Below are 5,419 nucleotides of genomic sequence, written 5' to 3' on the forward strand. Positions count from 1 at the left end.
TGTTCATGGAAATCCAGGAATACAGAAATGTAAGTTTCTGAGGAACGAAATAACTAGGAAATGCCGGGAAGCTAAGACGAAATGGCTCCATGAAATATGTGAAGAAATCGAAAAAGAAATAATTGTCGTAAGGTCTCACTCAGCATACAGAAAAGTCGAAACAACATTCGGTGAAATTAAACGAAAGGGTGGTAACATTATGAGTGCTGTGGGAAATCTATTGCTAAATGTAGAAGAGAGCAAATAAGTGGAAAAAGTGTATCGAAGGCCTCTATGAGGGGAAGACTTGTCTGATGAAGTGACACAAGGTGAATAGCAGTCAATATATAAGACATACAGGATCCAGTATTAGAATCGGAATCTAAAAGAGCTTCATCGGAATTTCTGAGGGGGAAGTGCCAACAAAACGACTATTCCCTTTGGTGTGTAGAATGTATGATTGGCGATTTACCATCTGAATTTTGGGAAAACATCGTCCACACTGTTCCCAAGGCTGCAAGAGCCGAGAAGTGCGAGAACTATCACACAATCAGCTTAACAGCTCATGCATCCAAGTTGCTGACGAGAATAATAAACAGAAGAATGGAAAACAAAATTGAAAAAGCGTTAGATGACTATCAGTTCGACCTCAGGAAAGATAAAGGCAACAGAGTGGCAGTTCTGACGTTGCGTCTGATGATACAAGCAAGAATGAGGAAAAATCGAGATATGTTATTAGCATTCGTCGACTTGGAAAAAGCGTTTGATAATGTCGGATGGTGCAAGATGTTCGAAATTGTGAGAAAAATTGTGGTAAGCTATAGGAAAAAGACAGGTAATATACAATACGTACAAGAGCCAAGATGGAAAAGCAAGGGATTACAATTCAAGGTGGAAGGATATCACTGATAATTTTTGCTGACGACACTGCTGTCCTCAATTACAGGATGTGCTAAACGGAGGAGGCCAACTGTTGAGTGTGGCAGAGCGGATGGGGAATGCCAGTTACTGGGAGAGGGGGAGAGGGAAACTCCGTGGAGTGTGGGAGCTGCTGGGGTTGCAAGCGGTGAGGGGAGGGGAGGGGAGGGGAGACGGGAGGGGGGGGGGGCAAGACATGACATGGATCACACAGGGATACTGACGCATGAAGGGACTGCTTGAACACCCAGACAATCAGAAGACAAGAGTTGTATGTGGGGTCTTTCAACTTCAGTAAGTCCGTACGAAGCCCCTCAGTGTGGCACACTCCAAGATCATGTACTGAATTAGCAAAATGGGATACAACTGTTGACACTTATAATTTGTGCACTGACAATGGCATTTCCGAGAGACCTACCAATACAATTACTCCTATTGCTTATGGCAGCTTAAGACTTCGTGCTATGCTACCGCAATGTGCACCTGGGTTTAAAGTATTCCTGTAAGCAAAATTTCAGTTCCCCATATGGCAGGGCATGTGATTTAAGTTTATGTTTTAATTGTTGAAGAAGGACATCACTGCTCCAATGTAGATGAAGAGGAATGCCCGATGATGTGCATTGCCAGAGATACCATATGACAGAAAGTGCTGCTTGAGGCAGCCACATAGTTTGCTGAAAGTTGCACTTTCCTCTCAAAGACCAGAAAAGATGGGAGCCCTTTGCCACAACCTTTAGCAAAGGAGTCCATTCGAGAAGGGCACTGCAATCCATTAGAGGATGCTGATGTAATATCCGCCATCCATCATGTTTACCTGCCCTTCCATGATGTGCTGCATACCTCGCAGGAATAGCAACATTTGTTGTGTCTTGTTGCAGGATTTGGGGACCGGGTGTTAGGTTATAGGGAAGCAAGAATATCCAACCTATCTGTAAACCTGGTAAAAGTACAGGACAGAAAAACACACACTTGACCCCTAGGTCCAAAGAAAACCTCATCACCATTGACATATCTCAAATGTTGGAAATCTAAGAGACAACATGTTCCAGATCAACAAGAAAAAGGTTTATTATCAAAACAACAGGATATTGACAAAACAAAACCTCCTTCTCACAAAAAGCAATATGAAATCTCTGTCTTCTATCAGGCATGACCCTGGCAAACAACAAAGTGAATGAAGATGATGGGACTTCGAGACTAATCCAATGAAGTTTCCTACAGGAAGGAAGCAGAGTGTACTCAGTGGAAGTTTGCTGAAGATACTACTCGGGAGTGATGTTGGAGCTCTGAAGTCCAGCTACAGTGGCTTCTACGGGGTTTTGACTGGAGGGACAGGATTAACCAGCATGAGTTGGCCCGGATCATCAGCACATGCAAGAATCATATACATGTGTAGGTCTTATTCAGGCCAGAACATGAACCATAAGAATAGCAAGATTTTACAGGGCCATGTCATCATAATTGTAACAAAATATATGACCCATTGAACAGACACCATCACTACCTTTTTCGGCAACATATTCGGTATAAAGGAAAAATATACTCTCTGCATTTGATAAACAGTGGATTTTGAAAGCATACATAGTTACTGTTTATAGTATACAGCATTAGTTGTAACATTAGCCAGAGACAGATTCTTGCCAAAATTCATACATTTGGCTTTCTTTACCATGCTCTTTCGGCTTTGCTTCTTGGCTTTTTTCTTCCTATCATAAAATGTGTTCTCTTGTAATTTGTGAAAATCATTTAAAGTTTGAAGATTCTTCAACTCAGTCTCAATATCTCATATTTATGCTAGTCCATTTCACTTTGACTGCATATTTGTCATAAGTACTTCATGTATCCCTATGGGGATACCCAATGGAAATACTGAAGTTCGTATTAAATGTGTGTCTATATGTTTCATAAGATGCCTTAACTGTTGGGTAAGCCTCTTTGAATAAACTGAAAATTTTACCTTACATAGTTCCTGTGATTTCCATTGCCTTCTGCATCCTCATATTGTTGATCATTGCTCGTTCTTTCATCCTTAGGGGCAGTTTACCCACCCCAAGAACAAGAGAGTGCCCTGAACTTCTGTCCACTCCTCCACCCTCTTTGACAAGGCCGTTCGCCGAATGAGGGTGACTTCTTATGATGGAAGTCATTGGCTGCCTATGGTAAAGATTTTTATTCAGATTTTAAGCAGTGATGGGGTTTGAACCCAGGACCAATAATGTTTTTATTACAAAGCACAGATGTTACTGCTAGGCCACAAGGACTACTCTTACTTTTTGATATACAGAGCATGCCATAGATGCCTTACGACAAACTAATACTTCTTTCACTCCATCCCCTATTTGTTCACGAACTTTGTACTTGTAGGTTGTATTGTTAAATCTAGCTTCACATTCATTTTTCCTATGCCGTCAATGCTGTATTGGATGTAGAGAAACGAGAGGGCATAAATAAGTGTTCTACAAATCTACAGATTTCAATAAAGTGAATCCTTTTAATATCTTTTAAAATACATTGTCAAAATATTGTAACCTACAATGGCAGTTTTCTCCCATCTCATGAGACATCAAAATAATCTTTTTGTTTACTTCAGATAAGTGGTGATGCTTTTTTTGGTTTCTTTCTTAGTTGGTGACCACCTTCCATACTTTCACTACAGGTATCACTCAACGGCTCATCTCCCTTATCAGTATTTCCACAAAACTGCAGAAACTTTAGTGCACTACATAGAAACCCACATACAAAAGCTTAAGATACCAATATACATACTTTCACTACTGGTATCACTCAACGGCTCATCTCCCTTATCAGTATTTCCACAAAACTGCAGAAACTTTAGTGCACTACATAGAAACCCACACACAAAAGCTGGGATACCAATATACATAATTATAACAATGTTTGACAACCACTGTTTGTCAGGGCTGCAACCTATATCATTATTTACTTTAAAGACCAGCCTTTAATGGACTAAGTCCTTTTCCCTATTTCACATGGACTGAGCTCTTTCTTTTCCTGTACAGCTTCTTTTCAAAGCTCGTTCACAGAGTAACTGAGCTCATTCTTTCCTACTTGCTACAGAAGGAAATATTGGGTCTATTCCATACTTTTATATACCAGCAGAAATTCAAAAATTGTAAAAAAGAAGAAGAAGAGGAGGACCTAACTCTTTCTTTTCCTGGACCATTCATCTGTGAGTCGCTTGCTTACTGCTTGTTAATGAAGTTATTCTCTAACAGAAATCGAAACATTACTGGTGGTTTGTACTTTTAAGTAATTTACTAGCAGGGCACAAAACAGTGGTACAGTCAATCTCTCCAATTCTTAATGCAGAGCAGATTGTTGAACAACTGATTGAAAAGGTGGATACTCTTTCTACCACAACGCACATTAAGTGTGAGATGAAAAAGATTGCTGATGTGCTGTTGAGACTACCTCTAGGAATGAAAGATAGTATGAGTATACGAGAAAGAGACAAGGGAGCAAGAGTTTATTTTCTGAAAAAAGCACCATATGACCGAGATGTGATGGAAATGAAAAAAATCAAGAAGAAACAAGATAAAAAAGTTGGACTGAAAAGAATTATTGGTGAAATGGAAAAAGATACAAAATAAATTAATAAATAAAGGAGAGAGTTATGGCAGATGAGGGAATGGAGAATTTCTAGCATACCATTTTGGTAACTTTGCATCCCAACTCCCTGTACTATGCCTGCAGTTAAAGTACACATACAAGATATAGTCACTATGGTGCAAGAAAATGTACAACTGGCCCACTTCAGAAAATAAAATAGAATACCATCAGACATTATACACAAATTACTTGACAGTTCCAGGAGGAATCTGGGACCTTAGTGTGATAGATTTTTTGGATCCCTTCCTCGTGGGCAGGGAAAAGTGCAATATCTCTCTATATTTTAAAGGAGATGTCCTGACCAACTGACTGACATCACCCAGCCCAAACAGCTAAGGATAGAAATTTGAAATTTGGAGAGGGTGTTTATCTTACACAGTAAGCATCGTTTAAGAAGGGATTTTTCAAAACTACGTCTCTAAGGAGGTGAAATAATGCATGAAAATTTTTAAGAAAATATTTTGCAATATTAAAACATTTTTAAAGCTAAATCTATGAAAAGGAGTACCTTATTTGCTTCTCTCTTTGAAATAAGGAAATATGTGTCATGGGATGAAAGTTTCTATGGAAATTTCACCACAAGAATTCAAACGGCAGGATTAATGAAAACCTTGATTCCAGCTAACAGAATTTGTTTTCGGTCAGAAAGACCATGCTTCTACGGCCTTAATTGCCAAGGAAAGTTTAGAAAGCATTGCAATTTGTGAACAACAAAAATTTGATTAAAGAAAAACAAAAAACTCTTTGCAGGCCATACAGTCTATGCGAGCTAAGCAGCATACACTAAGCTAGTATATTCATAATTTCAGAGATGTGATACGAATGGGTTATGCATTACACTTAGTGAAAGCAGCTAGAAAGGCAGTACTGTAAGTTCGCAAAAACAATTATT

The sequence above is a fragment of the Schistocerca serialis genome, chromosome 5 (assembly GCF_023864345.2).
Source record: "Schistocerca serialis cubense isolate TAMUIC-IGC-003099 chromosome 5, iqSchSeri2.2, whole genome shotgun sequence".
Lineage (NCBI taxonomy): Eukaryota > Metazoa > Arthropoda > Insecta > Orthoptera > Acrididae > Schistocerca > Schistocerca serialis.